Source organism: Cebus imitator, unplaced genomic scaffold, assembly GCF_001604975.1.
Source record: "Cebus imitator isolate Cc_AM_T3 unplaced genomic scaffold, Cebus_imitator-1.0 Scaffold72, whole genome shotgun sequence".
In the NCBI taxonomy this organism is placed as follows: Eukaryota; Metazoa; Chordata; class Mammalia; order Primates; family Cebidae; genus Cebus; species Cebus imitator.
The window spans coordinates 3859458-3867965 of NW_016107387.1; positions in this window are offsets into that span (position 1 = coordinate 3859458).

Here is an 8508-nt window from a genome sequence, read left to right on the forward strand (position 1 = left end):
AGAGGAGAGTTGACATAATTATGGCAGCAGTATGGAGGAATGAGTAAGGTGGGAAAGATAGAAGCCTACAAAGACTGTTTAGGAGGCTATTAAAATGATCAAAGTTAGAGATGACAGTGATGGAAATGAACAAGAATACAGAAAGAAAGCACAGTTCTAATACCAGTATAAAGAAAGGGATTGGAAAGAACTGACGAAGTTAAACAGTTTCACAATATTCAAACCTCCCAGTTACTCTGTACTTACAGATTTCACTTCCTTTTGGAAGAAATTATTTTCCTCTGAAATTTCTCCTTCTCCAAGAAAAACAGAACTTTTAAAATAAATCTTTCTGTTGACCTTCTAATTCTATATACAGTTCTGCTTACTGTATATAGAATTAGAAGGTCAACAGAAAGATTTATCCAAAATTCTTAGTGTATGTAGAATTAGAAGGTCAAAAGAAAGATTTATTCAAAAAGTTCTGTCCTTTTTTGCTCCAGAAAAGGAGCTGGCTTTTCTCAGTATCTTATGTATTTTAAGGAAGAACCATAAAGGAAATTTACTTCTTAATTTCAAAAAGAATATGAAGAAAACTTTATCATAGCCATTGGCATAGTGTTTTTTTTCTTTGATACTTTCTTAAAGTTTAAAATTTTGCTTCTTCCAAAAATAAGATAGGAGAATATCAATTTATTCTTTTATAGTGGTACAGTCTTTTCAAAGTTTGTCTTTTCTAATGGAGAGGCTGCTTTGAGAAATCTCCTTCCCCAGTGTGGGAATTCTAATTAGTAACAAGAAGCTTGTTTCATAAGAAGATAATTTTAAAGGGGTAGAAAATAATTATTAGGAATACTTCCCTAGGCCATGATGAAGACTAATGAAATATCCTGCCTAGAGTAGGCATTTATGAGAGCTTTTTAATTAAGCTCTGTAGAGCTAATCTACTGACCTCAAAAGAACTGGGCAATTGCTTTATTATTCTGACTCCTAATTTAAGTAATTGCTTACGTAGAGAGTGGAGAGTATATTTTATTAAATATGGGTCAATTATTCTGAGTTTCCTGATTAAAGGAGCAAGCATATAGAGTCACCGTTATTCTGGCTAATATTCTTCCTCATCTTCCTCACAGGTTAGCTGATTTATAGACTTATTTCCTTATCTACTACAATAAAGCCACACATAATAATCGAGGAAGACTTATAACATGCTTCATCTTTCATTGATAGCTATTGTTGAGATTTGGCGACTGTTTCTAACCTAGTGCTGCTGGATCTGAAAACTGAAACGGGATGCATTCAAAAAGAAGGCAGAGGCTGTCTCCAAGAACACATAAGTCTGAATTAGGAGCAACAGAAGTAGTTTAAGTTCAATTCCTACCTGATCCTAACACCAAGACTTAAACTGTGACAGAAAGAAATGGAGACTGGAAAAAGACTTTGAAACGTTAAAAAAAAAAAAAAAAAAGAAAGCAAGGGACTTTTTCTTTAACTTACAGATAAAACTATTTAAAACGTAGACACAGAGAACTAGGTAAAGGTGACCATACGCTAGTATTTTTGGTAAGTTAAGCATCATGACACTAATAAAACCTCCTAAGAATTTGTAATAAGGCCAGTCTCTTTTTTCCTCTATGTTCTGAGAACTTAAAAACCATGGTTACTAGAAGCAAATTCTGTGACTGACATTGGAAATATAAATCTTCTTCCTTCCACTCCATTCATAAGTGTTCAAATAACCAAACAGGTATTAAGAATAGAAGAAATCTCCGGATCCCTCTACTCCAGAACATTACCTCTTCTATCTCTCTCATATCCAAATCTCCTATTAGAGTCTGAATTCTTGGGACCCTAAAAGATGGTCATTTTATTTAATCTCTTATTAAACTGAAAATGCACTAATTTCAACTAACACCCTGACTAGGGCAACTGGCCAACCAAGTAAGAAAGCATCTAAGGAAAGAGGTTCCTTGAGATGTGCCTAAAGAAAAGGTAACCCTGAAGCAGGAAAAGAGGGAAGATTTTTAGATGTCCCCACAAAGGCCATTTAATCACAATTTTGCTGAAGACTCACCTTGGGCATTAAATCCTCCAGTATCATTCTTTATGAGTGAAGTGATTTGTGAACCTCCCTGTCAATGGTTCTCAAATTAGCAAACATCAGAATCATCTGGAGGGCTTGTTAAAACACAGACTGTTGGGTCCCATCTCCAGATTTTCTAATTCAGTAGGTATAGACTGGAGCCAAAGAATGTGTATTTCTTATTTATTTATTTATTTATTTATTTTTAATTTTATTGCATTTTAGGTTTTGGGGTACATGTGAAGAACATAGAAGATTGTTGCATAGGTACACATGTGGCAGTGTGATTTGCTGCCCTCCTCCCCATCACCTATATCTGGCATTTCTAAATTTCCTAAGTGATGCTGATGCAGGGACCACATTCTGACAACCTCAGCTTTATAGTACCACTATCTTTCACAAAGAAATCAGATGCTATATTTTATAGTCCCACATTTACATCTATAAATTAAGCCACAGCTCCTCTAGGCCTACTTCTTTATCCACGAAATTAGGAGGTTGAGTTAAAAGTAATCTCTAAAATCTAATCTAAATGTTTTTGATTCCAAGTTAGCTAGCATTGGAAGTTACTAATAATACTATTATAATATCTTACATCTATAGATGTAAGATATTATAATAGTATTTTTATACCTTTGCTTCATTTGTAAAATGCTCTTTTATGTGCAATTTGTCAGTCACTGGATTCTCACAACCATGTGACATAAACAGAATCCTTTTGGAAACTGAGATACAAAGAAGATTATGCTTTGTCAAAACTTTTATATATGACTAATAAATAAGAAAGCCAGACCTAGGCTATGATCATCTAACTCTTCCTTCTGGAAGTAATACACTGTTCTGAGTTCCCCCGTACCCTGACAAGCAAAAGGTTCTGATGACATTCTTCCCTTACAAGTAAGGTCAGTAATCTGTCATTTCACCAGAGCAGAGGCTCTTCACCCAGATATCCATGTGGCTTCCTCCTTAATGTCTTCAGCATTCTGGTCAAATTATATCTTATTAGAGAGACTTTCCCTGGACACCCAGTATAAAAAGACAACCATTTCTTCCTACTCTGCCAGTTATGCTTCTTATCTCCTTGATTTGCTTCATATCTGTCCCTGGCACCACTTAACTATTAAGTTATTTGTTTTTTATCTGTGTCCTTCTGATAAAATATAAGTTCCATAAGGGCAAGGACTTTGTTATGCTCACTGTTAAGTATCTGATGAACATTGCCGACGTGTAATGGGTGCTCAAAAATATCTGTGGGATGAATGAGTAATAAGAACTTAAACTGTACCATGCACAGTGCTATGTACCTTACACTTATTGTCCAAAAATAAATCCTAAAGCAGTGTACATTTTAACACAATTTTCTCAGTAATTGACAGAACTACAAAAAAAATCTTCCAGGAAGATAGAGTATTTGTACTTTTCCATATTCCTCTCATTAAGTACAACCAAAAACCTTAGGCAGTATACATAAAACTAATATAAGAGATTCTGAAAGATGGAGAAAAGATGGAAAAGCTAGGGACCTGGGACCTGATATGGTTTGGCTGTGTCCCCTCCCAAATCTCATCTTGAATTGTAGTTCCCATAATCCCCATGAGTCATGGAAGGGAGGTAATTGAATCATGGGGGTGATTACTCCCATTCTGCTGTTCTCGTGATAGTGAGTGGGTTCTCATGAGAGCTGATGGTTTTATGAGGGGTTTTTCCTCCTTTTGCTTAGCAGTTCTCCTTGTTGCCACCATGTGAAGAAGGATATGTTTGCTTCCCCCTCTGCCGCAACTGTAAGTTTCCTGAGGGAAAAATGGTTTCCTGGACTGGGTCCAGGGACCCCCTGCTGTGTGCAGCCTTGGAACTTCGTGCCCAGCATCCTAGTCACTCCAACCATGGCTAAAAGGGGCCAAAGTGCAGCTCAGGATGTTGCTTCAGAGGGTGCAAGCCCTACCTAGCCTTGCAGAACTGTGAGTCAATTAAACCTCTTTCCTTTATAAATTACCCAGTCTCAGATATGTCTTTATTAGCAGCATGACAATGAACTAATACAGGACCTCAGGACCCCAAGGATGACATAAATTCCCTGAGTTTTTTTTTTTTACTTATATGCCCCAGACTTGGAGCTGCAGAAGCAGACAATACAGAAACACGAGTGGGTGAGAATTTTAAAAGCCTCAACAAAAGCCTTTCTCTCTAGCCAGAGGACAACGAAACGGGCAGCTTAGCAAGACAGAAAAGTTAGACAATAGCTTTTTAGACAATAACTTCTCTAGTCAAATCAAACAAGAGAGAATAAGACTGTGATCCCTCCCCATCCCAGCAAAAGACGAGTAGAAAGTCTATACTTCTACTTTTATGAGGCTATAACAAAGTGCCCAACACCTGCACTAGAGGGTGTGATGCCAAGTGGGAAAATTGGGATTTTCATCCCTACTGACCAATAATGCCCCCTACCATATATCAGCAGTGAAGACATTGGGATCTCTGACTCCCATGCACTGGAAGTAACAAGGCCTAGAGGAAAGTCAGCACTGTCACTGCTGCTCAGTGGTAATAAGCTTACTCCCATGCAAAAGTAATTAAAAGATACTCCCCATTCAGTGCTAACAGAAGGAAAACTGGACTTTCAACTCTATCTGGAAGCAATGAAGTAGCATCACCAGCCCCACTTAACTTACTTCCCATATTAGTCTGTTCTCATGCTGCTAATAAAGACAAACCCAAGACTTGGTAATTTATAAAAGAAAGAAGTTTAATTGACTCACAGTTCCATATGGCTGGGGAGGCCTCACAATCATAGCAGAAGGCAAATGAGGAGCCAAGTCGTGTCTTACATGGCAGCAGGCAAGAGAGCGTGTGCAGGGGAACTCCCATTTATAAAACCATCAGATCTTGTGAGACTTACTCACTACCATGAGAATAGTATAGAGGAAACCAACCCCATGATTCAATTATCTCCACCTGGCCCTGCCCTTGACATGTGGGGATTATTATAATTCAAGGTGAGATCTGAGTGGGGACACAGCCAAACCATTTCATTTCCCTTACTAAAGCAATGTAACAGAAGGCAAATTAAAAGGTTTAAATAAGATCCAGATTCCAAGAACATAATACAAAAATGCCCAAGTTTCAACTGAAAATCACTCATTATAACAAGAAATTCTCACACTGAATGAAAAGGAAATAAATGAGTTTTTAAAAGTCAAAACCAAGTGGATAGAGATGTTAAATTATCTGACAAAGATTTTAAAAGACATAATAAAAGTACTTAAAAGAGCAACTATGAACATGCTTGAAACAAACGTAAAGAAAGAAAGCCTCAGCAAATAAAAAGAAGACATGAAAAAAAGTGGAAATTTTAGAAAAAATACAATAACTGAATTAAAAAGCTCCGTGGATGGGCTCAACAGGAAAATGGTGAGGACAGAGAAATCAGTGAGTTGGAATAAGAATAACAGAAATAATCCAACCTGAACAACTGAAAGCAGTAGATGAAGACATAGCAGACAGAGTCTTAAAACAAAAGATCTAACATTCATGTTATCAGAGTGCTAGAAGAGGGTGGGGCTGAAAAGTACTTAAAGAAATAAGTACTGAAAACTTGCAAAATAGTGGCTAAAAACTTACAAATTTGTTAGGAAACATAAACCTACAGATTCAAGAAGGAGTTTATCTACACAGGATAAACTCAAAGAAATTGACACCAAAGCATTTCATTAACTTCTAAATGCTAAAAGTAAAGCAAAATCTTGGATGCAGAGAAAAATGACATCTTACCTACAAAAGAAAGTTTAGATGACATGGGATTTCTCATCAGAAATCATGAAGGACAGAAATAAATGGTACAATATTTTTCAGTAGCTGAAAAAAAAAATGTCAACTCAGAATCTTATGTTCAGCAAAAATAAACTTCAGGAATGAAAGAGAGATCAAGACATTCTTAGATTAAGGCTATTTTAAGTCTCAGGCCTAAATCTTAGATCAAGACTATGAGAATTGTCACCAACAGACCTACTTAAGAGAATGGCTAAAGGAAAGTCTCTAAGCAGAAAGGAAAAAAGTGAATAAAGAAACATTAGAACATCAAAGGGGAAAAAAAATGTGATAAGCAAAAATAAAAGTAGATAGAAAAGGTTTTCTCTTCTTGAGTTTCCTAAATCATGTTTGATGATTGAAACAAAAATTTCATTACCTTCCAGTGTGGTTCTAAATGTATACAGAGCAAACATTTAAGACATTTATAAATTGGGAGGGTAAAGGGACTTAAAGGGAGGTAAAGTTCCTATGTTTCATTTAAACTAATAACATGACAACAGAAGACACTGATGATACACACATAATGTAGTACCTAAAGCAAACTACTAAAAATGACATACAAAAAGCACACACACACATACACACACGTGTGCTATAGGGAAGATTGACTTCCAACATGACAGTGTGAGGAGCTCCACTGATCCTCTTCCAGTGAAATAGGTGAAAATTATTTTAAACAAAACATTTAAAGTCTCCATAAATGGTCCTAAAGAAACAGAAAAGGAAGAAATATCTATCAAGAAAATGACAGGTTCTGTGGTATTGAACCAAAATCACTTCCTGCCTCTTAACCATCTCAGCACAGAGAGATGGGACTCCACTCCAGATTGCTAGAGCCAACCACAGGATTTCCTCTCCCTCAAGCTCCCAGTCAGAGGGCTTTCCTTCTAGAAAGTGCAAGACATCAGTATTTTTCATCCAGCCTCCAGCTACATTTCTGAGGCCAAGACCTGAGCAAGTGTGATTAAAAGCTTTAGGGTCTCTTTTCTGCCCAGCTACCACTCAACAAACAGAGGCTCTACCCTGGGTGCTGAGAATATTGGGGCCCTGATCACCCTTGACCTGACTTATGAGGTAGAGGTTCCATACCAGGAGAGACAAGCCAAGAGGACCTTAGGCTGCTGCTCATCGCCACCAAGTGCTCAGTTCCCAGAATGGAGGTGTCAATCAGACAGAAGATTAAAATTGTCCCCACCACCAGTTCCAAAGCTCCAGCTCAGATTTTGCCTGGAGGGGAGAAGTGGGTCATAAAACAGAACTCTTAATCTTTGCCCAAAGGAACTGATTTCATTTGCAGCAGAAGGCAGAGAAATTAAAACCTAAGTACATTTTCAAGAACAGAAGACATTGCAGTAAAAGCAAATGGTCATGAAATTAAAGATATAGGCTAAATTGTATGCCAGCTAGTTTTCAGGAGAAAACCAGGTAATAAGATAGCTGGGAGAAGCCCCCTGGGATCAGAACAAATATCAAACACTGGCCTCAAAAATTATGTTTTCAAAGAAGATAGAATTTGATTGCATTAGGTCATAGAGCAATTTATGCCCAAAGGGCTTATTAAAATCAATAAAGCTATCAGCCACCAAGTAGTGGAGTTTGACATCTAGATGTGGTCAGAGAAAGAGAGGAAGAGAGCCCTACCAAAACTACGGTCATCATACGGTGGCTGTGGGCATAGCAAAGCTGTACCTCCCTGAGGAGCAGTATCAGAAGCTTTAAACTGTGGATGGGAAACAAATTTCACTAAAATAAACCAGCCAATTAAAAACAAATAAGCACAAGAAGAAGTTCCAGTGTTTGATAACACAGGGGGGTGACTCTAATTAAAACAATACACTGTATATTTCAAAATAGCTAGAATAAAAAAATGGAAATGTTCCAAATGCAAAGTAATGATAAATATTTGAGGTAATGGATATCCTAAATGCCCTGATTTGATCATTACACAGTGTATTCATGTATCAAAATATCACATGTACCCCATAAATATATACAAATATTATGTACTAATTTTAAAAATAAAGGTAATAAATTGTTTAAAAACAAATAAGAAAATAAAACCAACAATCCCTGGAGAGGTCAACAGTACCCAAGGTTGCTGCAATACATTACCTAAAATGTCCAGTTTCCAGTAAAAAATTATGACACATGCAAAGAAATAAGACAGCATGATTCATACACTTAAAAAATCAGGCAACAGAAACTGCTTGTGACAGCAATCAATGTTGAATTTAACAGAAAAAGACATCAAAGCAGTTATCATAAACATCTTCACAGAAATAAAGAGAACATGATGAAAGTGTAAACAAAGGCATAATGACAATGTCACATCAAATAATAAGTATCAATAAAAAGGTAGAAATTATTATTATTATTATTATTATTTTGAGATGGAGTCTTGCTCTGTTGCCAGGCTGGAGTGCGGTGGCGCAATCTCAGCTCACTGCAACCTCCACCTTCTGGGTTCAAGTGATTCTTCTGCCTCAGCCTCCGAGAAATTATTTTTAATAAAAACAGAATTGTGGAATTGAAAGTATAATAAATGAAATTTTAAAATTCACTAGAGGAGCTCAACAGTAAATTTGAACTGGCAGAAGAAATAAGATGGATAGAGCTTATGAAAGCCAAAGAACAGAGAG